This window comes from Martes martes (genome assembly GCF_963455335.1).
Source record: "Martes martes genome assembly, chromosome: 1".
Classification (NCBI taxonomy): domain Eukaryota; kingdom Metazoa; phylum Chordata; class Mammalia; order Carnivora; family Mustelidae; genus Martes; species Martes martes.
In genome coordinates this window covers 28,058,591-28,076,747 of record NC_137888.1, presented here as the reverse complement: position 1 = coordinate 28,076,747, position 18,157 = coordinate 28,058,591, and positions in this window count along the sequence as shown.

Below are 18,157 nucleotides of genomic sequence, written 5' to 3'. Positions count from 1 at the left end.
CTTGATGTGCTGAATGTAAAGCCAAGCCTGACCTAAATAACCCAAATCTCTTTACAAACACATTTTTATTTGGATTAGCAGAACCCTTCAGAAGATTAATAGATCACTGATAGAAGCATGTTTTTGAGAAGGCTCCCACTTTAATCTGAGCCTAGTCTGAACACATGTTTCTTCTTCTGGAAATTCAATTTTCACCTCTCTGTGGACAGAAATGTCACAAAACAGGTTTCCTATGCATCAGCATAAACAGATAAATGGTAGCAGAGTAAAACATATCTAGATTTGTACATGACAATTTTTTAAAAAGCACTTCGATAGGAAAACCACAAAAATATTCCATTCAACATGATAGAACTAACAGAACATAAAACTTTCAAAGTGAACTTGACTTACTTTCTTTTTGGTTGTGCATTCTCAAAGTTAGAAACTTCCTGGAAAACAAAATACAAAATAAAATAAAATAAAATAGTACCACTCCAAGAAATCAGAAGAATTCAAGAATGGTTCATCTTCGAGGATAATCTAAATGTAGTTCATTTTGCCTTTTCCCAGGAAGGTGACCTATATTTTGGTACTATATCATAGAATCTCAGTTCAAGTTTTTTTTTTTTTCTCTTTTTAACTTTGAGAGGTGTAGAGTGCTTCCTTTATTAACTAGGGTTTATTCCTTATTCTAAGCCCTGATCAGTAATAACACAAGTGTTTTAAATAAAAACATGCAATTAAATCCTCATAACCTCAAAGTTTCCATTCCTCATCAACCCACCAACACCAAGGGCAGAGATATGCACTAGAGTATGCTAATTATATCACATAGTACTTTCCTTTGAAAAAGTTCAATCTATCACAATACCTCGAGAGTGTCGAAATACACCTGTGATTCATCTGGCCTTTCTCATCAGAGCAACTGAATGTTGTGTAAAATCCCTTACACTTTTTGGGGAAGAATATGTTGCCACATCTTTCACCATCCTTGAAAGAGCTTAAACTGCTCCCAGGCACTTTTAAGAACCCTTCAGATTTTCTTGTTATCATTCATCTTCTCCTTCATTCAAAACCATTTATGTTTTTGATGTTCAATTGCTTTCTGAACATCTACTATATCATAGACAACAGATCCTGCTGTAGAGAGGTTTGATTGGTATGGTAGGAATTTGTGGGAAAAACAGAAATGCAAAAGTGGGGAAGAGTAGTGAATGAAAAATCAGGAAAAGGAAAATTGTTTTTATTATTCCAGTGGCTGACACTATCTGTTCGGAGCACTGCCAAATCCACCATAACTTGTCCCCTACAGAGTAACCCTTATTTATTGTATTTCTGTCAAGATTTAACTCTCAAGGACAATTTAAATTACCTATTTCCAGCTGTTGAGTAGAGTGTCACTGTTGAGTAGTGTCACTGAAAATTCCAGATGCTGAAACATTCCATTCCTGAACTTGAGGAACAGGTTTTGCCAAGTTAAAATGCCTGAGTCATCCAAAGGACAACGTCTAGCAGGAAACATGGGAAGTGAGGGTGGATACTTGGGAGTGGTGAACCAAACCCTGAGGTGAGATGGGATATCAACAGACCTTGGAGGAGCTAATGGTCAGACTGACCACTCCTTCAATTCTCTATGCTTTGTCATCATGTGTCCTAAAAATAATCCCTCTGTATCCATGGTCTTTTTAGGAAATTCCTTCAGTGTTGGTCTGGATGGCTTCACACCTCAGCCTAGAAGCCAGCTATGTTCCTTTCACCACCATCAGCAACCACACCAGCATTATGAGGGTCATCAGTAAAGAGGATGGCCATCTGTGTTTCTAGTTCCACTTACCTCTCACATATATTTGGAATTTAGCTGGGAAGGAGCAAGTTCCATGTTCACATAATCTTTAAAATCTGGACCAAATATGTCTTAATAATCAGAATCCACTGTTTTGTGTCTAATGAATTTGTTGTATGAATGTAGATAATTTTTTCAGATTGCAAATCTCACAGTCCTCAAAATAGTTTCTACCTGTTTTGAGTACAGAGAAAGATGTGCCTAGTCTAGAGTTAACCAGTACAAAAGGTCAACTTGCAATGTGAAAGATGGGAAACATCAGATACCTTTTGTATTTTTAATCATGCAAGTCACATTACTTTTAAATTAACTTATTATATCAGTACTTCATTATTTTGGTTTTTGTTTTACACAGAAAAGTTTATTTTGTGCTGGATGAAAAATGCTACCAAAGAGATTAATTCCAGAGGACTCACACAACTTGTGCGCAACAGAGCTCTAAGTGTTTGAGTCTGGGGACAGCGGGCGGATTATTCAAGCATGGTCTCCTGCTTCACTTGAGTAAAGTCTCTGACTAAGTTAATACAAGGAGGTATTGAGCCCACGCAAAACTGGTCAAATACGTGAGGCTGCTGATTGTGGTAAAAGAGATATAGTTAGCTCTGGGGTGAGGTAAAGAGACATCTGGAACAAGACTGAAGGAATTTCATATGACCAGGGATAGAGGTTGGTTATTTTTAGGGCATACATTGTCACAACATTCCCTAGGGACTATCTATCCGTTCTGTTTTATAGGATTCCGGGTTATCCAATTTTTACTTGTAATGAATCATTTTGGTTTGGGGATTTTTTTTTAAAGAGTTTTCTTGTAATGGATACTTTGAAAAGATTTTGAGGGATACCTAGCTGGCTCAGTATGAAGAGTAGTGATCTCAGGGTTGTGAGTTCAAGCCCTGTGTTGGGTATGGAGATTACTTAAATAAATAAAACTTAAAAAAAAAAAAAGGTTTTGGGTTAAAACTTCTTTTAATCCCTAATAAGATATAAGAGGTAATGTAGTTTTCCTTTGGCAACCTGCTTCTTACAAAATGGTAGACAGAGTCAAGCACATTAAATGTGTGTCTGAAGTGTGATGATACGGGGGAAGGGGAACACTCAAACAGCGGAACATCTACTTAACTACTAATACGTCTGTTCCTTGGGTGTTGCCTAGTTGTAGATTACTACTGAATTGGTTAAGCAATTTTTAGTACTGCTTGTACCAGACTCAAAGCAGCTGCTTTCCTTTCTGACTTCTGCTTACATAAGCAGACTGTTATGTATTCACAGTTCAGACCCTGTATTCCTAGAGGGGCAAGTCAAGGAAAGACTAGATACAGCTTTATTTTTAGAGCTACATCTGTATGTATATGTATGTGTGTGTGTGTGTGTGTGTGTGTGTGTGTGTGTGTTACTCTGAACTCCAAAAAGAAGATACCATTTCAGAGAGTCAATGAAATGATTCTGTCTAGTCCATTAAGTTGACACTTGCCATAAATACCCGGCAAAACTTGCTCCTGTTAGCCTTCATTTCATTATCCCCTAAATCAAGCACTAATCATTAGTCTTACCTTTCATTCACTAGGGAGTTTGTGGCTTAATTTAATTTTTACCCCTGGCCATTGTTAGGAAAATAAAAAATGAAATGTAGGCAGATTATTATAAACGGGCCAACAGAAACTAAAGAATATGTCTAACATGTGTTATTATTCAAGTAGATGAGAGTGGGCTGTAGGAGTAAAGCATTTTCACATAATGATACAACAAGGTCGTAATAGGTCAAATTAAAAAAAAAATCAAAATGAAGAAAGAGAAGAGGCCACTTAAGAGAAATTTTGGGTACCCGATGCTATATTTCTGTTCTCATGCAGTGGTTACAGTTGACTGTCCTTTGGGGTTGAGTCTAATATGTGTCTGTTCCTTGCATTATTGGTTCTTAAATCTTACCTTCAAATCAAAGTCAAAAAGGAAAAATGAAGTGAATATGTCGGGGATTGTTGTTGCCTTAGCTAATGGAAATGTGAAAGGTATTTCAGCACCAGAGAAAATTGATTGGCAGTAAATGATGATGTAAATCTCATGGTGAACTTTTAAGACTGTAGAGAGCTGACCTTTGATTTACAGATGAGTAAACTGAGATCCCAAATGGCAAATTGACTTGTCTAGGGTCATGCATATAGTGCTCTACTTTGATTAAATCTTAGTCATGTTTTCATTCTAATATATTCTTTCAGAATTATATAATTCATTCATTCATACATTCAGTTGTTTCAACAGATATTTATTGAGCATGTACTATGTATCAGACACTGTTTTAGATGCAAAGAAGAATTATAAGTGGTCCTTCGCTTCAGTATTCAACCATTAATGATTACTGATTTCAGGATCCTGTTGGAGTCTATGACTTTCTTAACTTTGAAGATTAAATGAGCTGGCCTTCATAAAATCCTTACATAATGCCAAACACATTCAAGAAACTTATAGCTGTTATTTCTCATTAAATTAATTATTCATTACTAGTTACATCGAATTCTAATATTAAAGCAAGAGTTGAACATAATAGAAATACAGACATACATATGTATGCATACACATAACTTCTCATTAAAATAAGTTAACACAATTTCTATTTTGTCTGACTTGTTCTTTCAAGAGAATGAGGTTTCACTTGCATAACTGAAATGGCTTTACTAATATTAAAATATAGCAATTCCAAGAATGCCACATCCAAACTGAATGAGCCTGTTTCTGGACATTTCTTAGGTTCCCATGCTTCATTAAAGTTCCCACAGATGTTCAAAAAAGACATGGAAATTAATGGAAGTTCCTTTTAAAAAAAATTCTCAGAGACATCTGGCAAAGATGATTATAATGTTTCAAAGTTAATAAAATAGAGTAGTTTTGCAGTGCCCCTAAGGCCACCAGGGAGCACACAGGCACACACACAAACACACGCACACACACATAAGCACACACAGGCACGAACATGAGCTATCAGTTCTGTTGTCAAAACAAAGAGGGGGTTGGTGTGACTGGATTACAAACCATCACCCATGGGAAGGAGTCCTACTCCCCATGAGCTCTTCTTCCTTGCTTATACATCTTAGGGCAAACATGGGGAGGAAAATCCCATGATGGAGAAGTTTCCTAAGTTATCAAATAGATCTCACAGCAGACAGGCATTGTTAGCAGATGTAGCTAGTCTCAACCCAATTGGTTAAAGCAAGTTGCTAAGAACAATATGGCTTTAAATCAAATTGCTTTTCCATTTCTTGATTTAATACACTTGCAGAATAATAATGGCAGAACAGTCATGTTGTATTAAGCACAATTTTAAATGCTTTATATATCATAATTCACTTAATCTTTACAGTAATCCTGTGAGGTAGATACTATTATAATTAACCTCAGTTTACAGATGAGTAAACTGAGGCACAGAACAGTTGAGATTCTTGCCTGAGGTAACATAATTTGTATGTGGTAAGACTGATATTTTATGTCTGATGTCTTTTTTTTTTAAGATTTTATTTATTTATTTGACAGACAGAGATCACAAGTAGGCAGAGAGGCAGGCAGAGAGAGAGGGGTAAGCAGGCTCCCACGGAGCAGAGAGCCCAGTGCAGGGCTCATCCCAGGACCTTGAGATCACAACCTGAGCTGAAGGCAGAAGCTTAACCCACTGAGCCACCCAGGCATCCCCTTCAAGTCTGATATCTTGACCAGCACCCAATACTACTTCTATGCGTGACTGCACAGATACAAAATCTACCTACCATTTAGATCAGAGATCTCACAAATGAGCACTATCGGCCAGAGGAAGAGTGGCTATGAGAAAGCTGAGAAAATATAGTGGTATTTCCCACTACTAAACAAAGAACTCAGAAAGTACAACCTTATCAAAGCATTAATACTAATAATTTAGTATTATTTGAAGACAAATGCATAGACAGCACACTCATGTGTTTTAAAGGCACTAATTATTTTGTGGATGCTGCCGTCATCACCAAAGAATGCCCAGTAATTTATGAAAGCACATTTAATTAAAAGTGGGCATTTCAGGAACCACTGAATTTGGATGACAGTCTGTACATTGGAGGTCCCCCAGTATATTACTGTAATAATGACACGGTTCTCAGGGAAAACAGATTTCATCCCCCCATGAGAATGCAATGAAGAAGAAGAAGCAATGTCAGCTCATCCTGATGGGAAAAGTAGACTTTCTTGCCAGCCTGTCCGACTCCTGTCAAAGAGTAACAACCCTATATAGCTAATGAATCCTGATTTCCTCAAGAGAAGCAGGTGGTGGATGGCATCCCCATGTGGCCCGTCATCTCAGGGCAGATCACAGAGCTTGTAGTGCCTGGAGAATGCACAGGTACCCGTATCTAATCCATCAGGAACAGAGCTGGTAAACCACATAAAATTTTGCCATTTGTCTACTGGTGTGCTAAGTGAGCTTTCTATCAATCCTGAACTCCTCTCACAGCACTATAAATATCCGGGATGACAAAACAAGTTTCCTAGGGGATGGTTATTTGCATTATAAAAGATTCTTCCTTTACAAAAAGATTCCATTCCAGATTTCTTAAAAAAAGAGAGCTTTTCTGAAGTATCTTCAAATGTGTTATGATTTCCGAAATTATATTTACACCAAGTTTGGGGAAGGGGAATACTGCTTATTAAGTCACCAGTTTGCTGCCCCTTCGATCATTATCTTATTTAATCCTCAAAGCCACAAATGGAATGAACGCAAGCCAAAGGAACTTGTAAGTCCGGTAGGACATACGATGGGTAAAAATACGAAATAAAAATTTTCACAGAGCTTCAGTCCCTGCATCCGCAGAACAAGGTTGGTGGCTGAGAACTTTACAATCTCCTCCGCAGAAACAAGCCATGGTTCCTAATCTACAATATTTCAATCCAAAATCAGTAGGGATGACAAAAGCTTTTAAGAGAAAATTAAAGTGAGAATGGGCTTTTTTGCTTTACAGCTTTTTCTTTAAAACATGATTAAAGAGATAACCATGGCTTTCATTAGATTCAATTAGTAATTGTATCAAAAGCTTAGGAAATAAAAAAGAGAATAAGGCATAATTAACCTTAATCTATTGATTTCATTTTATTTTAAAATAAGTCTTTATTTACTAGAGGAGACTAATTAAAACCACCAGAAAGTGTTCGCACAAGAATTGGTGGCAGCAGAATCACCGTATGTGATCATAGATATAATGGGTAAAAAAATAAAAATGAGAGAACAGAGCCGTCTTTTTAATGAAGGTAATCTGTGTTTTATATGTCAGCTTGTTAGGAGTCATTTTACAATCCAGAAATCAAGGAAAGGATTACATGCCCTGTTTTGACACTGACTCTTCTTGTTCATCGTTTGATGAAGACCTAGTTGATGGGATGCCATTGTTAATCTCATTTTCTTCCTTTAGTGTCTATGTTATTAATAGCTCTGTCAATGCTGATGCTAATATGGAGACAGAACAAAAAACTCCCAATTTTAATAGTTTGGAGACGAGTAAGAAATGCAGTTGAGTGGTTAGAATACCAACCTGAGAGTCACCTACCTTGACTTCTCCATTACTCACCTATTCTAAAACGACATGTGACATTTCAATGTGTCCATTTATCCATTTATAAGACCCTTGGCTTTAAGTGCTTTTTAAGCTCTTTTGTGAAAGATGCTAGAATGGTGTGCGATGGTAATGTCTTAACCACCTCCTTTCACCACTTTTAACTCTAGTTCTTCCTTTAAATATTAAATTTCAACCCCATGGGACTGGCACCGTTAAACCACAAACCACAGTTACGTTCTCAGAGATAATACCTATTAGTGATCATTTACTTTTGTGCCAACCACTGTGCTAATAATGTTAATTATATTGTTACTTTTTATTCTCAAGTGATTAATAAGAATAACAGTTTCTTCGTTTTATAGAAGAGACAGGGCTTGAAGAGTCGAAGGAACCTGTCCAAGATCACATAGCTAGTAAATTTCAAAGCTGAAATTTTGATAAGGCTTATTTGATCTCCCAGTTTCATGCTACTTAAAAATATTATTTTTTCTTCTGAAATTCCTTCTGAGAATTCTTATAGGAGTTGGGCTTGATGGTTACAATACAGCATTTAATTACATAGCTATTTATGTTTCTCTCTAGATATTTTGGGCGTATGTATTTCTCACTGTAGTTGACATCTCTATCATTCACTAAAGCTGAAATCAATGTGCAGAAGAGGAGGAAAAAGAGGAGGGAGAAGGAGAAAGAAAAAGGAGAGGAGAGAAGAGGAGAGGAGAGGAGAGGAGAAGAGAGGATGAAGAAAGGAAGGAAGCAAGAGCATAAAAGAGAGGGAGAGAGAAAGAAGAAAAGAAAGAAACTTCTCTTGTTGAATAAGATGTGGGGGTTTAGGTCCTGTGCACCACATTCACGAACCTAAGGCACTTACACAAAACTGACAAAGGGCAAATTATAAGCTATGGGCATCCATTTTCTAATGTAACAAATCTCAGCACAGACAATGGGGCTCTGGAGCCTGCCACAGTGACACTGTCTTCTTGATTTGGCCACTTCCTGATGATGACAGAAGCAGCCCCTCTCTTGGGTAGCAAATTTTGTAGGATGCTTCTCAGAGTAATTCCTACATCATCAACTAGGTATCTGTCTTCAACCTCCCAATAATTCTGAGCTCTCTTTAATTTGTATTATATTCCTTTCTGATTAAATTAGTTAGCATGGATCTGTTTATCTGCAAATAATTCTGATTAATAACTTGTCAAATTAATTTTAGTCCCCATATTAGTTAAATATTGCTGTGGCGAAACCGGGTGGCTCAGTCGGTTAAGCGTTTGCCTTCAGCTCAGATCATGATCTCAGGGTTCTGAGGCTAAGCAGGGAGCCTGTTTCTTCCTCCCCTCTGCCCTTCCCCCCACACTTGTGCTCTCTTTCTCTCTCTTTCAAATAAATAAATAAATAAATAAATTAATTAAAAAAAATATCGCTGTGTAATAAATTACTTCAAAAACGGTTGCGTTTATTCTCTCACAGTTTCTGTGCATCAAGAATATGACCATGACTTAGATGGGTCCTCTGTTTCACGGTCTCTCACAGGGTGGCAGTCAAGTTGTTGGTCTAAGGGTCTGAGGCCTCATCCAAAGCTTAGCTGGGGAAAGGATCCTCTTCTAAGTTCAGTGAATGATTGTTGGCAGCATCTAGGCAGTAGGCTGGCTGCTGCTCTAGGTTTCTTACCACGTGGGCCTTTGTAGATGGGATCTTGCTTCATCATGATGTTTAAGCCAAGAAGGTAATGAAGCCAGTCTGTTAGCAAGACGGAAGTCAGGGTCTTTTGTAACCTAATTATGGAAGTGACTTCCTGTTACTTTTGCCAAATTCTACAGGAATCAAATCACACAAAAGGGTGGGGATTGCACAGGACTTAAATATCAGAAGGCAGATAGGATGATTAATTTTCTATCAACTTGGCTAGGCCACAATACCCAGATATTTGGTCAAACACTAGCTTAGAAGCCACTATGAAAGTATTTTTTGAGATGAGATCAACATTTAAATCAGTAGATTTTGAGTAAAGCATACTACCCTCCATAATATGGGTGGGTCTCATCCAATCAGTTGAAGATCTTAAGACAAAAAGACTGTGGTCTCCCACAGGGGAAGACTATTTCTAGATAGTCTATATATCTTCTAGATATATAGATATATCTATATATCTATATATATCTATATATAGATATCTATATATATCTAGATATATATCTTCTAGATAATGCCTCGAGACTTGATCTAGATTCTAGTTATACCATCAACTCTTTCCTGGGTCTCCAGCCTGTCAGCCTGCCCTGAAAATTTCTGACTTGCCAGCCTCATAATCACATGAGTTAATTCCTTCAAATAAATTCCTTTCTTCATATTTCCACAACCTATTGGTTCTATTTCTCTAGAGAACAATGACTAAGATAGCCAGGTTCATTAAAGGACATCTTAGAAGTCTGTCTTCCACAGTTCCAAAGGAAAATAATAGTGTTTAATGTTAGACAACACTCCCCTTCCAAAACAATTAATTTTTTAATTTTTAAAAAGATTTTATTTATTTATTCACGAGACAGGGAGAGACAGAGAGGCAAAGGGAGAAGCAGGATCGCTGCTGAGCAGGGAGTCTGATGTGGGACTTGATCCCAGGATCCTGGGATCATGACCTGAGCCAAAGGCAGAGGCTTAACCAACTGAGACACTCAGGAGCCCCTTCCTCAAAAATAATTTAACATGTATTCAAGGAAACATTTTAGAGCAGCAAGGGGCCTTAGAGATCACCTAGTCTAAACCTATTACCTTATAGAGGAGGAGACTGAGATCCAGATAGTGTAAGGACTTATTCAACACTATTTAGGAACAAAGCTGAGCCAAGAAGTCAGTTTTCTCTCATAATGCTCTTACCACTGACCCCTGAATTATCCCAAGATGAAGGCTGAGAATTGCACTCGTGGCCTGAAGACTGATTATAGCGAAGGAAACTCTTTGTGGGCAGATGAACCGTCGGTCAGCATGGTTGTTTTTCCCTTGAGTTGCTCCTCCCATAAGTGGGTAATAGTTTTGTGCTTGTGCCTCCTCATCCCCCAACCCAGATTCCTTAACGATCAACGGCACACATAGCTAAGACCGGGGGCTGGGGTCACGGATGCTGCCAGTGGCTATGGAACACAGCAAAAATAACTGGCCATATGGGGATTAAACCCCTGACCTTGGCCTCATTAGTGCTGAGCTCTAACCAACTGTTAGACATGCGTTGTATTGTTTGTCTTTAAAGCTACCTTTGAATCTGCTATATTACTTTCTCATTAACATCTGGTGGCTGCGAACAATTTAAGTGATTTCTATAGTGCTTTTTTTTTATCAGTATTGAATGTTGATGAGTGAATATATAAAAAATTAAATTTGCATTTTAATAATATTTAAGTTAAAATGGACCCCCCAAAACCAAAACCAAAACCCAACCAAAAAAAAAAAAACCCACAACAACAACAACAACAACAACAAAAAACCACCCTCAAATAGGAATTAGGCAAACAAGACCCACTGTGATGGATTTTCTTGTTCGCTGCTGTCTACACACGATGGGAAATCTAGGGCTGAATTGTCAAACATTGCACTCAACCTGAGTGTTCCTGATTTGAGGCAATTTGTGGAGATTAAAATCTTGGGTGTTCTAATGCACATCAACAATAAATCCTGTTGCTTCTTCTTGTCCAGCCCAGTAAAAATCAATGCTTTTAGGTAAGGAGTGTTGATTACAAATTATTTTTGAGCAGTTATTTTAAAACGACATCCGAGCTCAAGTGAGAGTTTGACTTAAAGTCGTTTAATCAAGGATATTAAATCAAAGGATCACTCTGCCCTGGTGTGATGGGTTGCAGAAGGAAGGAAAATGAACATTAGCATGCATTATGCCAGGTGCTTAACGTGTGTTAAAACATTTGATCCTCACTACAAACTAAGAGGCAGACGTTTTTAGCCACATTCTATTGCTTAGGAAATTTAGGGTCAGAGAAGTTCAATAACACGTTCAAGGACACGCATTTCTCAGCTGCCTGGGGAGCAGGAATAAAACTCAAGTCTGTTAACTGCATTGCCCATCTCAAGTTCTTTCTGCTACGTTCTCTGTATCATCAGATTATATTTAGCATATATATTATAAGGTTGGATTCTTTATTCTCCTATCTTCCGCTCCTCTTACTTATCTCCCAAAAGCACTCCACCACTCACCCGTCTCCTGCCTTCTCTAACTCTTGTGTATACACACGTTCATACCGTATACACACACACTCTCTCTCTCTCACGCTCACTTCTGGCAGAGTGGCCAAAGGACAAGGTTAGTATTGGGGAAGCCAGAACTCCAGTCTTGACTCCATCTGTCTCTCCATACAAGTCACTAATCTCAGCTTCCTCCTTGGGTAACACACCTGTTCCCTATTGTCTCATCTCCTTCTACAAGTATATAATTAAATGTTTATCGTCAAGTATTTTTCTACTTTAATACCTATACTTCCTTAAGTGAAGTGGAGTAGGATATTATGTGGTTATTTTGATGCTTCAGTAACATCAGCAGTTTCAAGCCTCTTGTCCTGCCCTGTCTAATACAGAAGCCATTATAGCCCCATGTGGCTATTGAGCAATTGATAGATGGCTGGTGTGACTGAGGAACTAAATTTTAATTGAACTTAAATTAATTTTAATTTAGAAACTGATGCTGGGTAGAAAATACACAATCTTCATGATTTCACTAGGACTAGATTTCACTTTAACCATTGACACTTTAGCATCTGACTTAAGATGTATAAAATACAGACAAAAGTTGGAATTTAAAAACCAGAATGTAAAATGTCTCATTAATATTTGTATTAATTACATTTTTTAAGGTTTTTGTTTGTTTGTTTGTTTGTTTGTTTTTACTGTGGCTACTAGAAAACCTAAAATTATATCTGTGGATTGCATTGTATTTCTACTGGACGGGGCTCCTCTAATCTTACCGATATGGTAGATTCAGAGTAGGCTCTAGATATATGTGTCTTCAGGTGATCCTGATGTCCACCTGCTCTTTAGAACAACTAGCCAAAAGCTCTACCAAAGTCTTGTTATAGCAGCTTTTTTGCTTATGACTTTTTTTTAAAGATTTTAAAATTTATTTAAGAGACTCTGTATGAGTTGGGGGAGGGGTAGAGGGAGAGGGAGTAAGAGAATCTCAAGTAGGCTCCACCGTGGGGCTCGATCTCACAATCCTGAGATCATGACCTGAGCCAAAATCAAGAATCAGATGCTTAACTGACTAAGCTACCCAGGTGCCCCTGTGATTTAGTTTTTAATGTAATAGTAATAGACAGTCTTTTTTTTTTTTTTTCCTTAATCATTCCTCTCTAGCTTAACCGGAAAAAATCAAAAGTCTTAATTTATCACCACTTTACAAGATCCAAATATTACAGAAGAGTTGTAACTCACTATAAATGTTAGGATAATACTGTAAGCCTGGGGTAGGAATGATACAAATTACTTTCTACAGAGACAAGGGAGAGCCATCGTCAGAAAGCTAGTCAGCCTCCCTGTCCACTGCAGAGGAGTTCTAGAGGTGAAAGACACTGCTTTTGTGTTTTGTTTTGTTTTGGTCTTCAAGGATGGTAATGCCAATTATAATAAGTATGGAAAGTCTCAGAAGGAAGGATGGTGGACATAGTAGATTAACACTTAACATCTCCTTACCTTCCTTCTAGTGTGACTTCATCTTTCAGAGGCCAAAAGGCTAAAAACCACATTCCACAAGTTTCCTAAAACCTAGAGAACAGATATAATTTAGCTCTGGCAAATATAAGCATCCGTGTAACATCTGAAAGGTAGGATGTGACGCGGAGGCCACCATCTAGTCGCCACGTTAAGAGATGAGTGAAATTCCATTTATCCTGATACATCTAAAATATTCTCATTTCAACAAGTAATTAATGTAAAAATTGTTAATAAGCTGTTTTACACTTTTTTCACAGAAAGTCTATCAAATGGCATCTATTTTACCCCTTCTGCCATCCCGCATTTGGACGAACCCCTTTTCAAGCACTCAGTTGCCACTTGTGTTTGTAACTGCATAGCTCTAGGGGTCAGTAAATTTTTTCTCTGAAAAGCCAGATAGAAATAGATGAGGCTCTGGAGGTCACAGACAATTTCTACAGCACGGTCTTCTTTACTTTTGCTTTTGTATTTAAGCAAATCTTTTAAAATGCAAAAGTGGCTTTTAGCTTATTGGCCATAAAATATGGGCCCCCTCAGGCTGCAGTTTTGAGCCCTTCTCATGGTTCTTTAACTCCTGTGCTAACCTTCTTGCATGTGGAGAAGAGGAGGATCAAGAGGAGATTGTCTCCCTGCACCAGAACTCAGCTGAACCTATGCAGGGGACTGTTCTCATTCTCTAGACAAGGACACTGAAGTCTAGAGAATTTGAGCAACTTTCCCAGGTCAAATAGCATGTGTTTGCCCAATTCCAAAGCTCATGCTTTTCGACACTGCATCATACCTACCTCGTTATTTTTTTTTAATTTTTCATTCAAATTTAATTAGCCAACATATACTACACCATTAGTTTCAGATGCAGTGTTCTATAATTTATCAGTTGCGTATAACACCCAGTGCTTAACAGATCATGTGCCCTCCTTAATGCCCATCACCCAGTTACCCCTTCCCTACACCTCCTCTCCAGCAACCCTCAGTTTGTTTCCTATAGTTAAGAGTCTCTCCTGGTTTGTCTCCCTCTCTGATGACTTCCTCTTCACCTTCCCCTCCCTTCCCTTACGATCCTCTGCACTGTTTCTTATATTCCACATGTGAGTGAAACTATATAATTGTCTTTCTCTGATTGACTTATTTCATGTAGCATAATACACTCTAGTTCCAAACATCCTGATGTAAATGGTAAGTATTCATCCCTTGATGAATTATTATGATGGCACATAATATTCCATTGTATGTATATACGGTCCACACCTTTATCCACTCATCTGTTAATGGACACCTCAGCTCCTTCCACAGTTTGGCTATTGTGGACACTGCTGCCACGAACATTGGGGTACAGGTGCTGCTTCAGATTACTACGTTTGTATCTTTGGAGTAAATACCTAGTAATGCAATTGCTGGGTCATAGGGCAGCTCTATTTCTAATTTCTTGAGGAACCTCCGTATCGTTTTCCAGAGTGGCTGCACCACCCTGCATTCCCACCAATGGTGTAAGAGCGTTCCTCTTTCTTCTCATCCTCACCAACATTTGTGGTTTCCTGCCTTGTTAAGTTTAGCCATTCTGACTGGTGTGAGGTGGTATCTCATTGTGGTTTTGATCTGTATTTCCCTGATGCCAAGTGATGTGGAGCATTTTTTCATGTGTCTGTTGGCCATCTGGATGTCTTCTTTGGAGAAATGTCTGTTCAATACATTCTTCTTTATTAAGACTTTGTTTAGCTTGATTAATGGAACTTCACTCATCCATTCATTTAGCTTACTAATATTTACTGAATGAATAATTGTGCAACATGTAAATAATAGGAACATTGCCCCTACCACACATTAAAGCTCATTTTTTGAAAAGGCTTAAATTTCTTACCAACTTAATTTATGGGTTACAAAATGGAAGGGAAAATTGACAATTATTTGTTTACTTCAGTCAATACAGATGGCAAACCAGATAATTCAGGACCGATCCAGTTAACCCTCAGTTGGCAGAGGTACAAACATTTTATGTTCTCACTCTATTTCTACATCAAGATATTTTATTAGCTTCAGACATAATAAAGCAGTAATAAAACAGGTACAGAATGAAGCCCTAATGGCCTACATCTTAACTAATACAATAACAAAGTAGTCAATCCTTAGTTAGGCTGGTATATTAGCATAGTTTCTTTCAGCATATTTACTTAGTTGCACAATTATTCACTCCAAAAACTTTTTACATGCACACATATATATTTTTTCTTTTTTTGGGGCAGTAGCCCTCCAAAACTCTCTCGCTTTGCTAAGATACAAGTGGATCTCACTTATTCTTCTTCACAGAATTTAATAAAGTTTTATATTTTAAATATATTTAACTTTGGACCAGCTCTCCACTACCAACCCCTCCTGGAACTGCAATTAAAATGGAAGCCGGATATTTCAGATATTCTTCATTAAAATCCCAAATACTGAAAGGATGTTTTTCCAAAGAAGACATGCAGATGGCCAACAGACACATTAAAAGATGCTCAACATCACTCAGCATCAGTGAAATTCAAGTCAAAACCACAATAAAATATCATCCCACATCAATCAGAATGGGTATTCTCAAAAGGACAAGAAATAACAATTGTTGGTGAGGATGTGGAGAAAAGGGATTCCTCTTGCACTGTTAGTAGGAATGTGAATTGGTACAGCCACTGTGGAAAGCAGTATGTAGGTTCCCCCAAAAACTGAAAATAGAAATACCAGGAGATCTAGTAATGCCCCTTCTGGGTATTTACCCAAAGAACACGAAAACACTAATTCAAAAGGATACGTGCATACCTATGTTTATTGTAGCATTGTTTATAATAGACAAAATATGGAAACAACCTAAGGACCATGGATAAATGGATAATTTATGGTAAATGGATAAAGAAGCTGTCTTACACACACGCGCGCGCGCGTACGCGCACACACACACACACACACAATGGAATATTACTCAGCCATAAAAAGAACAAAATCTTGCCATTTGTGACAACAGTGATACATAAATGTATTAAGCATAAATGTATTATAGTTAGTGAATTAAGTCAGACAGGAAGACAAATACCATATGATTTTACTTAAATGTGGAATCTAGAAAACAAAACAAACAAATAACAACAATAACAGAAAGAAAGACTCATAAATATAAAGAACAAACTAGAGGTTACCGGAGGGGAAGGGGACAGGGGATACACAAAATAGGTGAAGAGGATTAAGAGGTGTACACTTCCAGTCATAAAATAAGTCACAGGGATGAAAAGTAGAATATAGGGAATGTAGTCAATAATATTGTAATAACTTTGTGTGATGATAGATGGTAATTATACTTACCAATGGTGAGAGTATTGTATTGTAGATAATTGTCAAATCACTATGTTGTGCACCAGAAACTAATAATATATGTGAGAACTACACTTCAGTTAATTTTTTTTAATTTTGAAAATCCCCAAATAAACTTCTTTCCCTTTAATACCTATTCAACCCTTAAATCTGAAGTCGATCTACACTGGAACATCTCCTCTGGGAGTCTGGATTATTTTATATTCATCTATATAACTCCACACTTTGCTTAAAACAGTGATTTCTTTCTTTCTTTTTTTTTTTTTTAAAGATTTTATTTATTTATTTGACAGAGAGCGATCACAAGTAGGCAGAGCAGCAGGCGGAGATAGAGGGAGAAGCAGGCTCCCTGCGGAGCAGAGAGCCCGATGCGGGGCTTCATCCCAGGACCCCGAGATCATGACCCGAGCTGAAGGCAGAGGCTTTAACCCACTGAGCCACCCAGGTGCCCCCCAAAACAGTGTTTTCTATATCACAAAACTAATAAATATGAATAAATAAAATATGTTTAAGGGAAGCCAGGAAGCCTAGGATGCTTCTTTCATTTTGATTTTTCTTTTCTTTTCTTTCTTTCTTTTGTTTTTTTAGAGAGGGAGACAGAGCAGGGTGGTTGGGGGGAGCACAAGGAGAGGGAGAGAGAGAATCTTAAGTAGGCTCCACGCAGAGTGCACAGCTTGATAAGAGCCTCGATATCATAACCCTGAGATCATGACCTGAGTGGAAATCAAGAGTCAAACATTTAACTGACTGAGCCACCCGGGTGCTGATTTCTCTTTTCAATTCATGTGACAAGTGATATTATTTTTGGTATGGGCTATTAATTTCCACTGTTACAACCAGCTATGCTGTCTGGTTGCTTCTAAAGAGTTTGAATATGAGAGCACCTCTCCTCTCTGGGAAGGGTTACAGATACATTGGGTTGAGGACTGGGAGCTTGAGGTATAACTCCATGAACTGGGGTGTTTTTATAATATTTCTAGAACATGAATCCAAAATGAATAATTTTTTTCTGATACTGTCAAGATTAGCCCAAAACTTTTTTTTCCCCCACTTGAATTAGGGGGTGGAAAAAGGAAGTAGGAATACTAGGAGGAAAAAATGATCCATTCTTCAGAGGCTCAGAGGGAAAGATCTAAATCACTGAATGTCATTTTATCAAAAGATTGATTTTATTTTATCCAAGCTATGGAATCATTTTCATTAGGAATAAAATGTCAGTGGTAATTTGAAAGGATGGGTACAATTTAACAATCAATAGTAGAATCAATGGTTGAACTGGTTGCCTTTCAAAAGTGTATACACACATGCACACATTTATGCTTGTATGTATGCATACATTTTTAAATTAAATAGAGATGTATGTATCTATATACACGATATGCATATATATATGCACACTCACGTATATGTGTGTATGTTGTATATATACATGGAGAGAGAGTTCTAGCAATTTAAATTGTGTTTTCATTATTCTCATCTACTTTGTAATGTAAGGAAGTTTGATAAAAATTCTAGTAGACGGCTTGGCCATGAACTTGTTTATTTTTCATGCATATTTATTGAACTAACACATTTAAGGAAATATCTTCAGGCTCTTCAGCCTATTCAATTTTTTCTTTTTAATTATCCAGTAAAAATGCTTACAAACATTTTGCAATGTCAATTGAGAGTCTCCCTGTAAGTCTCACCATCTCACATTAATATGTAAAGTGTACCGCTGCTTCCTCTT